We start from the raw sequence: 20,139 nt of genomic DNA on the forward strand, positions 1-20,139 counted from the left end.
CTCTGCTGCAGCTCCAGCCACCTGCCACCGTGCCTCCACTCTGCCATCACAGACATGAACACTATGCAACCATAATCCCAGTGCAGCACTTCCTTTTGGAAGTCACCTTGGTCATTGTGCTTTATCACAGCAACAGAAACATGACTAATTCAAACTTCACCACATGTTTTAAATAGAAGGTTTCCACATCGCATGTTATATAGGACCCTTGAGGTGGTTGTTACTGATGACTTATTTTCATCCTTGAAACAACAAAAACATACAAAGGAAAGATTATTTCTGATGGATGTGAGGCACAGGAATATACTTAGTTATAGTTATGAGTTTTCAGGAAACTCTGGATCTCTGGATGTTACACTTAAAAAGTTTCTTTTTATTTGTTTGTTTGTTTTTCAAAACAGGGTTTCTCTGTGTAGCTCTGTCTGTTCTGGAATTCTCTTTGTAGACCAGGCTGGCCTCGAACTCACAGAGATCTGCCTGCCTCTGCCTCCCAAGTGAGAGTTGGGATTAAAGGCGTGTGCCACTGTCACTACCACCTGACCAGGAAGTTACATTTTAACAAACCTTCAAGATGACGTTATTGAACTGTTGGATTAGACACTGACTGACCTCCTTTAACATATACAGCATGCCTCATGGCATTTTAATCAAGGAGGTCATTTAAACATACTTATCGTATTTATACAGTTGTACAAAAACCTTACATCATAAGTTTCCCGAAACACTTTCAACAGGCTTATATTTTAGAATTCACAACCTCTGTTAGCTTGCCACAAACTCTCATTTTCTGAAGTACTTCAAAAACTCCTTTCCCTACAATATAGCCCTGAAATAGTCTAAAAAGGACTACAATTATTCTTTCAAGTAACCTTATTTCTGTTATTTTAACCTTCAGCTAATCAATTTCTAGCCTTCTCTATGTATAGCTCCAATTTTTCACATAAATGCCCATGCAGAAAGAATGAGGGTATTAGACCAAAGAACCTGGTAGTTTCCTTTTAAGAATGTCTTTGGAGCATGGAGAGATGCTCTTCAGTTAAGAGTGACTCTGCCCTTCCAGAGCAGAGCTTCATTCCTAGCCCGCATGTTGGACAGTCGACAACCAGCTGTAACTCCAGCCTCTGGCTTCCACAGTGACCTGCACTCATGAGCACACATGCTCAGGCAGTCACAGACAGCATACAAATGATCTCAGGGCAATATAAAAACAAATTAAAGACCCCCTTGAGTCAAAGGGGGTCAAGAAATTATACCTTTCTCTACACTTCTACACCCAAATGAGAAACTGACTACTTGCCAAAGGTAAGAAAATGGACAGCTCTAACAAGGTAAACTTGGAAGACAGCTTTGTTATCATCCATCCCCCTTCATAGAATATAGACAGTAGTCTCTTGGGAATTCCCAACTAACTACGGCTATATCTCTGGAGATAATATCAGTGACCTTGGGGAGAAGCCAGGAGAGAAGTACATCTGCATCTCTGTTCCTACATCCTTATCAGTAATTAATGCTGAAATCTTAGTGAGCTGTTATGGCCACCCAAGCTTTTCCCCTTGTTATCTGTTCTGAGCACATATGTAATTCGATTGTTGTCAACCACACTTCTAACAAGCACTCCATATGCATAGTCCTCAAACTTATCAGACCTTACCCATTTTCGAGACGGGAGATCTATTTTCTGGATAGACTACTATGTGTCAAGCATAGACACACTCCAGCTGGCGGCAGATAGCACCCTGTGCTCCCTCTTCTTGTTTTGACAGAATCCTGCCCTTAGGCAGTCAAAGGTGGGAGCTTTGTAGATAGTGAAGAGTAAAAATCAGCCAAGAGAAGGCAGGGATTATGTAATCCACTGAAATACCAAAGAGTTGCAGGTTTCCCCCTACAACTTCTTGTATATATCAGAAAACTAAATGGAATATGGATGGGGGAAGCTGAGTTTCTCTTTTCTTGTGAGTGTCCACTTAGCCTGCAATGCTCATCTCATGACTGTATGCCAATCATGAAATGTTTTAGCAGTTTAGTAATATTCTTGTATAAAGATCATATAGAAACCAACACATTTCTGAACCATGCTTTATACCCTGTAATTGTGCAGTCTGGCAAGCAAGCAGAAACTTCTCAGGCTTTGTCTTTATTTCTAATGTATACCTTGGTTGATATACAAAGCATTAAAAAAAAAATCAGTCCCAACATAGTGCCAATTATTTCTTATTATCATAGATACTTGATAATTTCTTATTCTGTAATGATGTCAAAATAATCCCTATCCTTATTAATTATTCAGGAATATGACTTTGGCTCATTTAAACTAACTTGTGCATCTCTCTCCTCTCTTAGATATGCCTCTGTGTGTGTGTGTGTACACAATAACACTTGCTTTCTACCTGATTTCTGGGAAATTTTCTAGGTTCTGAGGCTTCATCATTACACCATAATTCCAAAATTATTTAATTTATTCTTTTTTCTTTTTATTTATTCTTTTCTTATACAATGCATCCCGACTGCATCCTCTCCTCCCTCTACTCTTCCTAGCCTCCTCCCCCTACCTCTCTCCCCAAGATCTACTGTCTCTCCAGTTCTCTTCAGAAAAGGACAGGCTTCCCAGGAATATCAACTGAACACAGTATAACAAGGTGCAATAAGACTAAGAACAAAATATCATATCAAGGCTGGACAAGGCAACCCAGAAGGAAGAAAAGGGTCCAAAGAGCAGGCAAGAGTCAGAGACAGCCCTTCTTCCACTATTAGGAGTCCCAACAACCAAGCTACACAACCGTAACATGTGTGCAGAGAACCTAGTTCCACCCATAGAGTAATCTCCGTGATTGTTGCTTCAGTGTGTGTGAGTCCCTATAACCCCTGCTTAGTTGATTCTGTGGGCCATGTTCTTAGTTCCTCTGGCTCCTACACCTTCCTCCCCTCTTCTGCAGGATTCTTGAAGCTCTGCCTAATGTTTGGTTGTGGGTCTCTGCATCTGCTTCCATCAGCTGATAGAGGAAGCCTCTCTCTCTGATGGCAGGCACAGATCTATGAGGATAGCAGAATCATTTCACTGACTTTTTTTTTTTTTGCCAGTCATTTTTGGTTCTACCCTACATCTGGGCCATTCAGCTTCAGGTTCCTGTCTATCCAAGCAAGCAGTGACTGCTATGTGCTCCCTCTTGTGGCCTGGGCCTCAAGTTAGTCATCGATTGGGATTGGCCACTCTCACAAACACTGAGCCACCCTTGGTCCAGAACATCTTGCAGGCAGGGCAGGTGATAGGTCAAAGGTTTTGTGGGTGGGTTGGTGTCCCAGTCCCACCACTGGGCGCCTTACCTGGTTAAGGAAGAGGGTCAGTTCAGGCCCCCTATCCCCCATTATTAGGAGTCTTCATTAGGGTCACCTTCATAGGTTCAAGGACACTTCCATTGCACTAGATTTTCACATCATCCTCCACATGCCCTCCAATTCTAGTCTTCTCTCTCCATACTCTCTCCCTCCACACTCCCATCTCCAGCTTGATCCCTTCTGTTCCCATCATCACCTAGCCCCAGTCGAACAGCAAAATCTATTCTATTTCCCCTTCCCAGGGAGATCCATTTATCCCTCCACCCTCATTGAGCTCTCCTTGTTACTTAGCTTCTCTGGGTGTGTGGATTGTGGCATGGTTATCCTTTATCTAACAGCTAATGTCCACTTTTAAGTGAGTACATAACATGTTGTCTTTCTGGGCCTGGGTTACCTCACTCAGGATGATCTTTTTTGATTTCATCCATTTGCCTGCAAATTTCATGATGTCATTTTTTTTAACGGATGAGTAGTACTCTACTGTGTACATGTACCACATTTTCTTTATCCATTATTCAGTTGAGAGACATCTAGATTGTTTACAGTTTCTGGCTATTATGAACAAAACTGCTATGAACATAGATGAGCAAGTGCCCTTAAGGTAAGATGGAGCATTTTTGGATACGTGCACAGGAGCGGTATTGCTGGGTCTTGAGGTAGATTGATTCCCAATTTTCTGAGGGACCTTCATATTGATTTCTATAGTGGCTGTATAAGTTTTCACTCCCACCAGCAATGGAAGAGTGTTCCCCTTGATTTATACTCTTACCAGCATGAGCTGTCACTTACATTTTTGATCTTAGCCATTCTGACAGGTGTAAAATGGAATCTCAAAGTAGTTTTGATTTGCATTTCCCTGATGGCTTAGAATGTTAAACATTTTTTAAGTGTTTCTCAGTCATTTGAGATTCCTCTGTGGAGAATTCACTGTTTATATATGTACCCCATTTTAAATTGAATTATTTGGTCTGTTGATGTCTAGTTTCTTAAATTCTTTATACATTTTGGATATTACCCCTCTATCAGATATGGAGTTGGTAAAAATCTTTTCTCATTCTGTAGGCTGCTGTTTTGTACTATTGCTTACAGATCTTTATAGTCAGAAGTTTTGCTGTGTCTTGCCTGGGACACAGAATCACACAGAGGCTTATATTAATTGTAACTGCTCTGCCATTAGCTCAGGCATATTACTGACTAGCTCTTACACTTAAATTAACCCATAATCCTTATATGTTTAGCCATGTGGCTTGGTACCTTTTTTCAGTTCTGCCTTCACATCTTGCTTCCTCTGTGTCTGGCTGGTGACTCCTGACTCTGGTCTTCCTCTTCCCAGCATTTCTTTAGTATGCTCACCCTGCCTATACTTCCATCTTGGCTGCTAGCCAATCAGTGTTTTATTAAACCAATGTACGAGAGCATTATTCCACAACAGAACCTTTCAGTTTCATGAGATCCCATTTATTGATGGTTGTTCTTCATCTTCTATTGATATTGACCTTCTGTTCAGGAAGATATCTCCTGTGCCAATGAGTTCAAGGCTATTCCTCAATTCTCTTCTATTAGGTTCAGAGTATCTTGTTTTATGTTGAGGTCTTTGATTCAATAGTACTTGAGTTTTGTGCAGTGTGATAGATATGGATCTATTTGTACTCTTCTATATGCAGATATCAGGTTAGACCAACACAATTTGTTGAAGATGCTTTCTTTTTTCCATTGTGTATTTCTAGCTTCTTTATCAAAAATCAAGTGTCCATAGTTATAGAGATTTACATCTGGGTATTCAACTCCATTCCATTGATCAACATATCTGTTTTTATGCTAATGCCACATGGTTTTTATTTGTAGTACAGCTTGAAATCAGGGGTGGTGATACCTCTGGCTATTCTTATATTTTATAGGGGTATTTCAGCTATGTTTGTTTGTTTGTTTTTACATGTGAAGTTGAGTATTGTCCTTTCAATGTCTGAAAAGAATTGTGTTGGAATTTTGATGAAAATTGCATTGAATATGTAAATTGATTTTAGTAGGATGGCTATTTTTACTATGTAATCCTACCAATTCATGAACATGGGAGATCTTTCCATGTTCTGACATCTCTTTCAACTTCTTTCTTCAAAGACTTGACATTTTTTTTTACAAGTCTTTCATGTAGTTGATTAGAGTTACCCCAAGATATTTTATATTATTTATGGCTATTGTAAAGGATGTTATTTCCCTGATTTCCTTCTCAGTTCATTTGTCATTTGTACAGGAGAATGACTGATGGATTTTTGAGTTACTCTTGTGTTTAGCTAGTTACTTGAAGGTGTTTATCAGCTGTAGACGTTCCCTGGCAGAATTGTTGGGGTCACTTATGTACTCTATCACATCATCTGCAAATAATGATACTTTGATTTCTTCCTTTCCTATTGCAGGAAGAAGGTTCTCTATTGAGGGCTGAGTGAGACAGTGATCTATAGATATAGCAGAATGTCATCAAGAGTCATTTTGTTGCTACACTTCTGACTTAAAAAAATAGATATAGATATTGAGAAGTAAAAACAAGACAAGACAAAACAAAAACATGTGAGAATGTTACTCAGTGGCAGGAAACATGCTTAAGCTACATAAGGCCCTGGTTTGATCTCCAGTATCATATGCTTAAGCACAAAAGAATCTTGAAATACTTCATGCATTATAATGAGAAGTAAACTCTGAAACAACAGGAATACTCTAAGAAATGTATATTCACCACATAATGATTTACTACCACTATTATATAACACACACTATGATGTATATCTGACTTGTATGTTATTGGCAGTGCATTATATCAGTACTGCCTTGGACACATGAATAATACTTTACACTACTGGGCTCCTTTGCCCAGCATGTCACTAGGTAATAGATGCCACCACAATAACCACCTGGGACCACTGTCATATATGTGTTATGTCATTACAAACACAAACATTTGTTGTGCTGAAACAGTCAAATTTGTAGCAAACAAACATGGAAAGTCACAGCAATATGGCTCCAGATTTTCACTTATGCCCCTACAGAGCTGGTCTTGCACACCTCAGGACAACTGAAGGCCATAATTTTACCACGTTCTCTTGACATTCTCCTTTTCTATATTATAGTCCCGTTACCACACTGGATTGCAGTATGTTGTGAGGGATTTTTTTTTCACAAGTAGGTCTATCAAACTAAACTTTTGTTTGGTTTAAAGTTTGTCTGAATTGCTGTCAGTACAAAGTCCTATGTTTTCCTATGGCCCGCTCCCACATATCTCAAAACACCTACACTTAAATGCTCAGATATTTTCTGCTTTTTTGAACCTCAGAACATATAGAACACTGGGGCATGGTCACTCAAACACGTGACATGTTGCATCCTGTCTGCATATATAAATAAAAGTGTCTGAGTGTGACAATCTATGGATAATGACATTTGGGGATATCATCTGAGATCTGCCACTTCTGTTTCTAGAAAAACCTTATTATTTTACCTGTAACATAGGATGCTAATAGAATGTATGTTCAAGGTCACTTTAAATGATAGTATATTTGTATTTTAATAAAATATGAGTGGCTGGGTGGTGGCGGCGCACACCTGTAATCCCAGCACTCAGGAGACAGAGGCAGGTGGATCTCTGTGAGTTCGAGTCCAGCCTGGGCTACCAAGTGAGTTCCAGGAAAGGCGCAAAGCTACAACACAGGGAAACCCTGTCTCGAAAAACAAACAAACAAAAAGAGTGAATCCAACACTAAAAATTAGGATCTTATATATTATCAAGTTATATATGTCAAGAATTTAAAACAACGAACACACTGAGGACATATTCCACTTGGCAGAACTCTCAGGAGTAAAATGACTTTGAAAGAGTTTTATAGATCTTGATGAAATATTTATATTTTAGACTTTATCAGTGATAAAGCCTATCTTTTTCAGATGGACAAGTTCTTATCAATAAGGAATAACAAGTGCCTTGTGTGGACAGTTAATTAACAGCAGAGATATTTGTGAGCTGTGTTTGAGTATATACATAACTTATCACTGGCCTTCACTTTAGAGGGAAGAGAATCTGAGCTGACACTTTTTTTCAACTCTTGCATCATGGTGTACTGTACTATTACATAATGGCATATTATACTATTACATCGAGGCTGAGTGTCGATGAATTCTAATCAAAATAGGGCTCTCAACAATTACACATAGAACACAGAAATTAGAAACTACCACACATTATGGTTATTCAGTGAGAATCAATAAAATATCCTCAAGCCCAGTTCCCACATATATCTACTGAATTTTTCAAGAACAGGTTATAACCTTTTGATTATAATCTGCACCTCCCTGCTTTCATTTAAATAAGATGTAATATGAAAGTTTGCAGTGTGTGTGTGTGTGTGTGTGTGTGTGTGTGTGTGTGTGTGTGTGACTGGATCTTTTATAATAGTCCCAGGACATTGCCACGTTTGTGATTCACACCAAGGACCTTAGTGGAACAACTTACATGTTCATCAGCTCTTCTTCCCAGTAATCGGTAACTTGGGTCTTGTAGAGACATGGATGAATAATGTCTTTATGCTCAATTGCATAGATTTCCTTTCATCAAGGATAATTAGACAATGATATTAGATGAGTACTTCTCTACCAACATCCAATCCCCTCTAAGATTTCATACACAGATCAAATGGCTAGCCATGAATGGGGGATCAGCCACACTTTACCTTGTCTATCACAGACTCTGAAACACTTGTTCCTTGTTATGAAATAGACCTTTAATCTCCTAGTTTATTTTCCTGTGAATTAAAACTCTTCCATTAACATTATATATGAACACACATAGCTTTAGCCATTAATGTAGCTTCCATATCAGCATTTTTCCTGATCAACACACTTACCATATCATAAAATGAATTCAGTCTAGCTTTTTATGGCATTGACTAGTTAACAACACCTAGGCCCAACTGGTTAGCTTAAAACAACAGCAGACTGTTTTTGAAGACTTAGCACATGATGGGCAGGTCCTTAAAAAAAAAGATAACTAGAGATGTCTCTCCTCAGTATTGCCTCTCATGCCTGTACCTGAGAATTGTGGGGGTTCTTTGGGGGATATTAAAATCATAACCCTTAGAGGTGGGTGGAGGCACTGGGAGGTGGTCCTATCCTCAGTAATGACATTATTGTCCTTATAAAAGAGTTCTGAGCTCTTTCTGTTTATCTGCTACATGATGACTGAGAATAGGCGGCTTCATAAGAACCACAGGTTTTTAGCAGGAATCTTGATTCCACAATTCCTGCCATCAAGAACTATGGGGTACACATTTTCTTTGCTTATAAGATAGCCAGTTTATGATATTATGTTATAGCAGCTTAAAAGATGCACATGTATGTGTGCGCTGGCTAGTTCTATGTCAACTTGACACAAACTCCAGTCTTCTGAGAGGAGGGGCCTCAACTGAGAAAATGCTTCCTTAAGATACAGCTGCAGGAAAGCCTGTTGAGTCTTTTCTTAACTAATGATTGATGTGGGAGGACCCAGCACCCCTCCATGGTCTCTGCATCAGCTCCAGCCTCCAGGTTCCAGCTCTGCTTGAGTTGCTGTCCTGACTTCTTTCAGTGATGAACAGTGATAAAAATGTGTAATGTAGATGTGTAAGCCAAATAAACGCTCTATTCCACAGGTTGCTTTGGTAATGTTTGTTTTTTTTTTTCATCACAGCAATAGTAACCCTAACTAGGACAGTGTTTATATGTGACCCAAATAGGCAGATTAAAAAAAAAATGTTTGTATTCAAAAGGCTTATGACTATTTTTTACATAGCATAAGCCTGAATGCATACCAAAAATGAAAAATTAGCTTTCACTTGAGCATACACATGTGCTTAAAATATGTAGAGTATCAGATTAAAAAACAAACAAACAAAAAAACCCATCAATCAGAAACAGATTGAGGGAGCCCTCCTTAGTATCAATTTGTTGTTGAGAGATAGACTATATGACTTCTGTGTACAAAGGGTAGTCTCATCATGTTATGTAAAGGCACAATTCTGTCTTTATGAGATAGAAACCCATCACAGACACTGATTTTTCAAATAATGGATGTGCAACATAAAGCCTACAAGTCTTTCTAAGTTGTCTCTCATGTCATACAAGCTTGATGTTTGGAAACTGTATGTCTGATAGTACATTCCCGGCAAAGATTAGGTTTACATTCTTCTAAAAAGAAACTCTTTCATAAGATACAGAAGATGAAAGGAAGACTAAGCCCCCATTAGCCCTGACACTGGCAGGCAGGCAGCTCCTGGAACTGCAGACAGCAGACGTGAGGTCTGCAGTGGCTGACCAGAGCTCTGGAGAACATCCACTTTGGTACTTGGGCAGCTGATATCACTGGTAGTGCTATCTTAAAATTTCTTCAGCAGCTTATCTTCCCAAGGATGTGGGCAGCTTTTTCTAATGTTGCAGGCTGAACTGTAAGTTCCATGAGTTAATATGTTGAAGCAGTGACACAGTTCCTTATGAAACTGTATATGGAGACAGGGGCTTTAAGGACTTAAGTTACAATTACGTTGTGGTGTAGACTGGTGTCATTATGAGAGGGAAATATTAGAAAACATAGTAAAAGACTGCAACCCGTGTGCATGGACAAATGACCATGTGAGGATGCAAGGAGATGCTAGCAATCCGCAAGCTAAGAAGACAGGCTTCAGAAGAAACCAGTCTTGTTGCCAACTTTGCCTTAAAAGCCTAGTCTCCAAAACCATCAGAAAATAATTCATATTCTTGGGATGATGCAATCCATCGTGTTTCGTGATTGTAGACTCTATAAGATTAAGACAAACCTACAGCATTTCCCAAGTTTTTTGCTAGTCTCTCTCTCTCTCTCTCTCTCTCTCTCCTTCTCCCTTCTCTTTCTTTCATTACTTGTTTTAGAAATCCAATCTTTAAAAAATATTTAGAGTTGTTTTTTTTCTTTGAACTTAACACATTCACACAATATAAAATCCTAATTTGAAAGAACAAAACAAATAACAAAATACTAAAAATGATTAAGCAATATGAAAACAAGGGCATTTCACAGTATTTTACACTAAAAGCATATTAGCTGAGGTAAATAGGCAAGAACCATGCCTGAAACATGGTAATTTAAGTTCTCACTGTCTGTTAGGTCTACCTAGATATCATTTATTAGGGTTAGGGATTTAGCTCAGTGGTAGAGCACTTGCCTGGCAAGTGCAAGGCCCTGGGTTCGATCCTCAGCTCAAAAAAAATCTAAAAAAATCAGATATCATTTATTTAATGAACTTTGCCTTCTGTTTCCTTGGAATTGTATGAATGAAATGTAAACATCCTTCTTCCTCACCAACTGAAGCCTCATGCCACTGGAGAACAGTTGTCAAGCAGGGAACTGGCAGTCCTGATGAATGGGACATGTGCTGAAAAGGGTCTCTATCATTCCTTGGCATCTTCTTCAGCCTTCAACATTTTCCATGTCTATGACAGCTGGTAGTATAACCTACCCAGCTATTAAGATATGTTAATACCCAGAGCTGATGCTCTGGGGATTAATATGCATTTCTTCATTTTATTTAAAACATATACTGATAGGAGCCAAAACACTTCTCTCAACCTTTTGTCAGAAGATTAAGAATCAGACATTGAACTAGTTGGGAAATTTTTTTCATTGCGTGAGACTGGAACTGACCACTGTTAGCATCTAGTGATCTGGTAACTGGGCTGAGAACAAGTTTAACAAGAGACTCTATGGGGTGGACATCGTTTTCTTTCATTAACCTTCTAACGTATAGTGCTTCATTCTCTTTGATGTTGTAATGTAATTGCTTTCTTTAATTCTCAGATTTAGTTTGCATTGCTAGCATACATAAATACAGTTGTACACTCTGGGGCTTTCTTGAGCTTAGTAGTCAGAATGGATTTTCTTTCTGCATAGCTCAGAATTTTCTTTTTATTGCATTCATTTCTCTCTCTCTCTCTGTCTCTGTCTGTCTCTGTCTGTCTCTCTCTTTCTCTCTCTCTCTCTCTCTCTCTCTCTCTCTCTCTCTCGTGTGTGTATGTGTGTGTGTGTGTGTGTGTGTGTGTGTGTGTGTGTGTGTGTGTATACATGTGTGTTTGTATGTGGAGGCCAGAGTTGACTTCCATCAAGTGTCTTCCTCAAATGCCCTCCATTTCAGTTTTTAAGACAGAGTCTCACTGGACCTCACTGATTCACCTAGACTGACTGGCCCACAAGTTTAAGAGACGCTCCTGTCTCCACCTCCCCAGTTCTGGGACCTAGGCAGGTACTGCCGCATGGATGTGGAGGATGGAATGCAGATCCTCACAAGTAGGGCCAGCTCTTCAGCAGTTATTAGCATCTCCTCAACACTGTCTGAAGACTTTCTAGATACAGATCGGGTCATCTGAAAACAGTTTCTCTCTCTCCAGCCTGAGTGACATATGCATTTAACAACAACTCTGACTAGAACATCCACAGTAATGGTACACGGAAGCAGCCAAAGCAGACGATGTTGTCTTGGTTACCAGCGATGGAGAAACTTCTCAGTCTTTACCTAGCTTCACTCTTGCTTTTACAGATGCCTTTTATCACCCGAGGAATCTACACTTTCTTGCAGTTTTAGTATTTTCATCATAAGATGGTGTTGGCTTTTGTTAGTGACTTACTTTTTTATTTTAAGAAGACTGCGTATATTTGACTTGAATTCTATTGATATGATGTACTACATTAATTAATTTAGGGCATTAAATTTAACTCATATTCCTGAGGGAAAAAAAATCTTACTTTTACTTGACAAACTATTTTCTATATTCTCCTGGATTTGTTTTTCTGGTATTTTGTTTGGTAATATTTTCTATAATCATAAGATATTGCCATATATACTTCTTATACTTTGTTTGCCTTGAGTGTCAGTCTAATATGGGTTTCTTAGAATTAACTACCTTCCTTCTACTTTAAAAGAAGAATTTACTTAACATTCAAAAGTTTGTATAATATAACAATCCTATACTTTGGTCTTTTCTTCATTGAAAAATCACATAACTAGCCAACCTCTTCATATATTATAGGTCTTTGCACATATAAATCCTTATGAATCTCTGTGTCTCCAGGAATGTGTCCATTTTGTTCTACTGGAATGTGGTTGTACACGGCATTTCTTCATAATTGTCTTTTCTAAAATTTTGAAAATAGATTCTTCTCTCATACAACACATCCCAATCACAGTTTCTCCTCCTTCCATTACTCTAAGCTACCCCAACCTCCCCTCTCCTCCAGACCCACCCCCCACTCCATTCCTTTTTATAAAACAGCAGGTCTCCAAGAGACAACAACCAAACACGACAAAACCTTGTATCAAGGCTGGATAAGGCAACCCAATAGGAAGAAAAGCGTCACAGGAGCAGGCAAAAGGTCAGACACACATCCCTACTGTTAAGAGTCCCACAAGAACACCAGCTAACAGCCATGACATATGCACAGAGGAAGTAGGGTAAACTGCTGGCCCACTGAATCAACTAAGCAGGGCTCAAATGGCTGCACAGAGATTGAAGCTTCCTAATTGTTTTTATTTCTCCTTGGCTGCTACATCTGTTCTTTCTGTTGTGGTTTTATTAATGCAAGTGAGTGCTCTCCTTCATGATATGAATGCTCTCTAAGGCAACAGCACAATTACTATATATATACACACACACACACACACACACACACACACACACACACACACACATATATGTATATATAGTACATATATACTTCTTAAAAATTTCATACATGAATACTATTTTATCTCATTTCCTGTTTCTCCCCACCCAACTCCTTCCATCCCCCAACTCCTCAAATTCATGACTTCTTTAGTTATTATAGTCCCACATATACATAGACACATGTATATTTACATAGATACAATCCATCTACAACATACTGAGTCCCTGTGTACATGTGCTTGGGGCTGACCATGTGGGACTGGATAATGTATCTGGGGGCTCATCCCTGAAAAATACTGCAAATTCTCTCAGCAGCCATTGATTGTTTGTGACTCTTCATCTAGGTGTAGGACCTTGTGAAATTTTTCCCATTTGTGTTGGTATGTCAGCTGGTGGTGTCACTTGCAGATCTTGTTTAGGTAATCATGTTGGTGAAATTTCATGCATGCTGCTTCTCCATAATCTCTAGAAGACACAATCCCTCAGCAAGCATCCTTACAATCATTCCATCCACTCTTGTGGTGATGTTCCCTGAGATTTAAATAATAAGGGCTGCATTGTAGATGTGTCAAATGGCCTTGGGAACCCTGCATGCCCTTCCTCATTATATTTAAAAGTTATTTTCCTAATGTTTGCTAAGGGTTACGGCTACAATTTTACCTCATCACAGGTCTGCTTCAGATATATACTGTCTTATTTCTAGTGGTACATAAGAAGATATTTATGTATAATTGTGTTTTTACCTATTTTTGAGCTGGTTTTGTTATATGTATTATATCTGTATATGCTACACATCAAGATGCATGGTACTAATTATTATTTTATAATATTTTCTGTCTTTTTATAAAGTTGGTTATAAAGGAGTACAAGTTTTACTTATAGTTTGCTATATTTGTCTTCTAGATGCTACTTCTGATTGTCCTTATTTGTTCCTGGATTTGAGTTATTGTCTAATAATTTCTTCATTTTAATACAACTTTATTCTCATTTATTTGTTTGGGCCATTGTTGTCATCTGCATTACATTTCAATATGTTACAGCAACAATAGTCCAATTATACCCACCTTATGTTATACAATTAATTTTAATCCCATTGAGAAAAGTTGTTATGGAAATTAAGCATGTTTTGTTTTGGGGTAACTGTACAACCAACCTGATGGATGTTCATTTGTGCAGTGTGTGTGTATGTGTGTGTGTGTCTGTGTGCATTTATATGCATGCACTAACTCTTCTTTTCAATCTGAAGAATGTCTTCTCCTCCTCTTGGTAATCATATTCATACCCTAAATTCTATCAGTTTTTCTTTATTTGTGAGTGATTTTATTTTTTATTTTTGAAAGATTTTTCTAGATGGGTGATTCATGATTTATAGTACATTTTTACAAATCTTGAATATGTCATCACATTCCTTCTGAATTCCATAAGCTTTTGGTGAAAACTTGGCCATTAATCTTACATACACTCTCTTGTACACTATAAACACATTTTCTCTGCTTTCCAGATTTTCTGTGTCTTTAACACTTGGTAGTCCATATACATCTGTGACATTCTTAACTGTATGATCCTAGATATTAACTCAGCTCCTTGGATAAGTGGATTTATATTTTGCATCAAATTTTGGAATATTTTGACTTTTTGGGGCAATTTTTGCCTTTCCTCTGCCCTTCAGCATTTCATTAACCCATATAGTATGCTGAGTTGTTTAGCAAAGTTTCATATTCCCTGACGCCTTATAAGTTTTTCTTCATTTCTTTCTTTGAGTTGTATGAGCTTTCTTGTGGTAACTTCAAGTGTGTTGATTCTTCCTTCTGCAAATTCTCACTGCTGGTGAGCTTCTGTAGGAAATTATTAGCTACCGTGCTATTCACACCAGGATAGTGACATGGCTTTTTCTAATAACTTCTATCTCAGTACTGATATTTATTTGATGATACAGAGTTATCTTACCTTCATTTACCTGTTAAGCATTGTTTCCTCTAGGTTATGAAATGTGTGAAAAATAGTTGCCTTGAAGTCTTTATCTTCTGATTCTGACATCTGAGCCTTTATATAGGCAATTTCTATTGTCTGGATCTCACACTCTTGTCTCTCTGCTTATCTTATAGAAACTGGGCATTTTAGATAATTTCTCCTGCCCTGGGCTATTGTTATTTAGTTTGTTTAATTATTTGTCTGCACCACATCAATGATGTCTACTTTTCCACAGTCTCTGATGCTCTTCTGAGGATTTGGCCTTGGGCATGTGCACAGCTCCCTGTACTAACAATGGCTTTTATCTGTCCCTCTCTTTCTCAGTTCTTACTATTAAGCTTCTAGCTAGTGTGTGTCTATTATTATCAAACCAAATTTGACTCCACTAATTGCTGGTTCATTGCTCTTTTGTTCTGACAATGCCTGGGGAAACAAATTGCTTCATAGACTAATCCAATTAAATTTGGGGCCCTTGGTAGAGGTAGTATTTAAAGCTAATCTTTATATCTTGTCCTGGCCCCAGAAGTATGTCTAGCTGACTCTGTTTCTTTGTATTAAACCTTTACCTTGTCTACAATTGATTTGGGTAGCATAGTCATACCAGTTTCTTAATTACTTACCATAAAACATCTATTGCTTTGAAGGCAATCTTACAGTTCAAATTTCCTCCTTTTTGTTTCAAATAAAGTCAGTTCTTCTGGGAATCTCCTAAAAAAATTCTGCTCTTATACTAGGAATTTCTTGTGTATAAAACTTCTGATCCACTGCTCCAAAGCTAGAGGAGGGTTAGTGTTCAGTCCTCTTAAAATAACACCTCTGCTAGGAAGAACAATATTCACCAACTTTCTCCAATCACCTTTTCTGACCCCAAACTAAGCTTACAGAGAGATGATTTAAGGTCCAGAATTCTTGGCCTACTTTTAGTAGATCTTCTCTGATACAACTAAGTAAAACTTCTATACATCCCATGGACATACCATCTCTCCCCTGTAAGAGAACATCTACATGTGAAAGTGAAATGCTGGGTACCATCATCTGATCCATCACTTTTCTCAGCTGAAATAAGAAGGACACAGAGAACCTTGTGTATGGGAAACAACTGCCAAGACTAGACATTTCCTTTCATTGAGCTGGATATTGGGAGGAGGTGCTGATATGTATATATACCAACTGTTCTCAGTCTTCTAAGATTTTATTATATCAAAATTTCTGGAATGAATACTTTTTATTTCCTATGTGCCCTTGGGACATTATCAGAGAATTTAAGGAGAAATCCATATACACACATTATTTTCAATTGGTTCTTATTGTACTGGGGGGGGAATCTCACTAAGATCTTCATCTTATCCTTCCCAATCTGCCTCCTCAACCCTATTGTTTTTCACAATAGTTTTAGACTAAAAAAAATCAGGGAAGAATTATCCCTTTTATTCAAAGTCAAAGGATTAAGTACACAGAAATATGACAGCTTGTTCTTCATTTCTATCAAGATAAGAACAGTCTCTCTTTTATACCATAAAAGATTTTTTTCTTGCTCCATAATAGAATTCAGACAAGATCTTTAAAGTCATCACAAATGAATAAGTAAATAACTAAGATGAAAAATTTCTATGCCTTTAAATACAATATAAAAACTGGAAGTTCATTATGGGGTGATCTCTCTCCACTGTGCTCCTATCATGTAGGAAGATGTTCTTTAGCAGAATATTGGACTTCTTGGATATTCAGTTTGAAATATTTCACATTTTCCGTTCAGGTGGACTCGAGCCCTTACTGGAGGTTAAAGGTTTGTTTAGTAACAGTATTTCACTATGAGCAGAAATATGGGGATGGAATCATGATGCCGATGCGAATTCTCATGTGTCAGCTCAGAAGGATGCTATTGGGCCATTTGAAATGAAGCTGTGCTTTCTAAAGAGCCTTATTTACAGGAAGAAGGGGGAAAATACAAAAGGAAAGACTTCATGCAGCATGAACACATATCATGCTTCTCTCCGTGGGAGACCATAAAGATCTCCTCACATGGTTTAACAAGGTGATCGATTTATTTTTTATTAGAATTCTTGGTGATAACTTGTGGGAAAAAGGTTATAAAATGTTCTGAGGGAAAGGTAGACAATGCCTCTCATATGGCTTCCCAAGCATGAGAAAGTCATGCAGTTGTGTTTCTGAAATTCTTACGTGGGGTGGGTGCAGTGGCTTAGGGAAGGTGATGATTCCCAGAAGAGAAACATGAGCTGGGACAGCTGGGTCACAAGTGGCCTGATTTTCAACTACTGCAACAGTAGACCACTCCTGAAAGAGGTCCATTTAGAAGGAATGTTAAGATGTTTCCTACAAAACTCAGTGCAGGAACACTGGGCATGTCTCAATTGGTCAACATATACTCAGGAGTAGACGCTAGCCAGTTAATTTATCAGAAATAAATTATATAAGAAATTGGAGGCCAGGTACTGTTTAGGTATGAAAATGAGAACACTGGAGCAATCAGAGAGGACCTGTGAACACAGCTGCCATCCCTAAGCCTGCTCATCAGCAAGGGTGGCTGGGACTACCAGAATCCTCAAGACTAACTAAAGGAGCACCCTGGGCAGTCTGAGCAGACCTCTAAGAGGGTGACAAGACTCTGTGGTGGGGTTTCACCTAAAACCATAGACCAGTGAAGTGAATTCTGGTAATCACAGAAGCTGAAAATTGTAGCAAATAATTTTTGTAAACAAGGAAAAGAAGCATTGGTAGAGAGAGGCTAAAAGGAGAGCAAGCAAGAGAATTGAGCAGATTATTCGTTGACTTTTTTTTAAACTTCCTTCTGATGGTCAAACAATGGTTGGCTTTAACAGGGAGGTGGCTTGCAAAGGAGAAATGTCCTTTGCAGTGTATCAGCCCAAGTACCAGAAAGTCAACTGGAGCATATGAGCTGGAACAGAGGGACAATTGCTTAACTACTGCCCTATTCTTGTTGATAGGACCATGATAATAATAATCATTTTGCTCATTTTTTTTCTTCTAGAATAACTTGTGGTTTCAGGGTGTGTTAATGGTTCAACAGGTCTTAAGATAGTTATCTAATAAAAATTAAAGAGCTGGCTAGTACCCCTATATCCTGCAATTTTACAATGTGAAGGCATTATTTTAAAAAATCCAGTTTATTTAACACAATGTTTCCAAATTTCACCATTTCCTCTTACTGCTATTATATACTTTCTTACTGGAAGAACACAAAATGAAACCTAATGATGTTGTCTCTTCTAAACAGACTTCTCTCACAATGTTTGCACTGCTCTGCAAAACAAACAAACAAATAAATAAATATAAGATAAATGAACGAGGAATTGAATATAAGGGTTGCAGTGGATCTCCTTAACCCTACAGTGTGACTACAAACAACTACAGCAAATGACATATTATCTCAGACATTTTATCTACAACAGTTTGCCAAAGTCAGATACACTGGTAGTTTCTAGAGATATTTTTGGTAGTGACAAAATGACATTTCAAGTCATTCACTGAGTTCGATTAGAGCTATAGCATGTGGAGTCTGGTCACCAGGAAATCACCTTTGAAGTCTGTATGCTGCTCCACTGTCTCTGATGTCTGCGTTCTTTCCATGGTACCTTTTGTCCAACCTGTCCCCATCCTCTGCCCTTTTCTTAGCTCTTCCATTCCACCCTATGTTCATCCCAGCAATCCCTTCTGAAGTTGGCTTTCCTCTCTCTGTCTGAATTTGCACTTTGCATTCTCCACTTATCTCTTGTTTTCCAAACAGTCAACCTAATTCTTAAGTTGGTCTCCTCTTGCTTCTTCAACTTCATCATACACCATGTGAGGCCATACATTGTCCAGAATTCCCTCTTTGGCTGTGCTCCAGCATGTTTACTCAGTATTTTATAATCTCCCTTCTTTTTTCTTACTAGTTTTGCAATTTTCTTGTCTCTTCCAGGGGTTGATCAGACACTTCTGGAGGCTGAAGCAGGAGGATTTCATTGGGTTTGTAGATAACTCTGGCAATAGACCAAGTCCAGCAGGGCTAATCTCAAACAAAATGGAAAAAAATCAAATCACAACCAAACAAAATTAGAGGAGAAATCAGTGCACTGAAAGAAAGAAAGAAAGAAAGAAAGAAAGAAAGAAAGAAAGAAAGAAAGAAAGAAAGAAAGAAAGAAAGAAGAAAGAAAGGAAGGAAGGAAGGAAGGAAGGAAGAAAAGAAGAGAAAAGAAGGAAAGAATGAATAGAGGTTGATAGACAATTTAGATTCAACTACCTCAAAACTTTATTTCCAAGAATGTAAGACTTATATCTTCAGGATCAAAAATTCCATTTCAGCATAGGCCTATTAAGTCATGTTATAAGTTACCAGACATTTAGCAACAACTATTTATAGTAAGCTAAGTTTATTAATCATCATTACTTCTTATCAACATCTTACATTATGAGATTTTTGGTTCTTGGATTTGTGGCTTTTGGTGTTCTTTTTCCTTACCTGGTGCCCTTCTATCAAGTCTTGATGATTATTCTGTAACTCTGAAGTTTCACAAATACTCTTCAACTTCACAGGCAACTGATGTCATGGTTGGACTCAGCTTTTCTCACATTACTTATAATGTTTTCTAGCTTCAAATACGGCAGAGGAGAAGTCTGATGGCAATTGTATTAATTTGATTTGCAGATAACTTGCTGTCTTTGGTCTTTCTTTTTTTTTTTCTTGGATTTCTGTCTAGGATATTCATGTGTCTCATTTCAAATAATATGCCAAGACAATGTGCTCTTTTTCCTTTTGATTTTTATGTTAATATTTCTTTTAATCTCAATGTTATCAATTTGTCAGTCAACAGTGATCATATAGCCATCCAATTTATCTGAGAGAGATACATTGGGAAATTATTATTTTATAGTTACTCAAATCTAAGAGTTCTTATTATCTTCTGTCCCAATGGTTATTGGCTATTCTCCCTGATTATTTTACTGTAACTACTGGCCTTCTCAGTTTGTTATCTTTCTTCATTATCAGTGGTGCTCAATTCTGGGTTTCAGACAATCCTGGGTATCAGCCACCCCTTAAAATATATAGATAATTGTCCTTCTGTCTACCATAGTTTTTAAAAGGCTTAGAATCACTGGCTGTTA

Source organism: Onychomys torridus, chromosome 16, assembly GCF_903995425.1.
Source record: "Onychomys torridus chromosome 16, mOncTor1.1, whole genome shotgun sequence".
Lineage (NCBI taxonomy): Eukaryota > Metazoa > Chordata > Mammalia > Rodentia > Cricetidae > Onychomys > Onychomys torridus.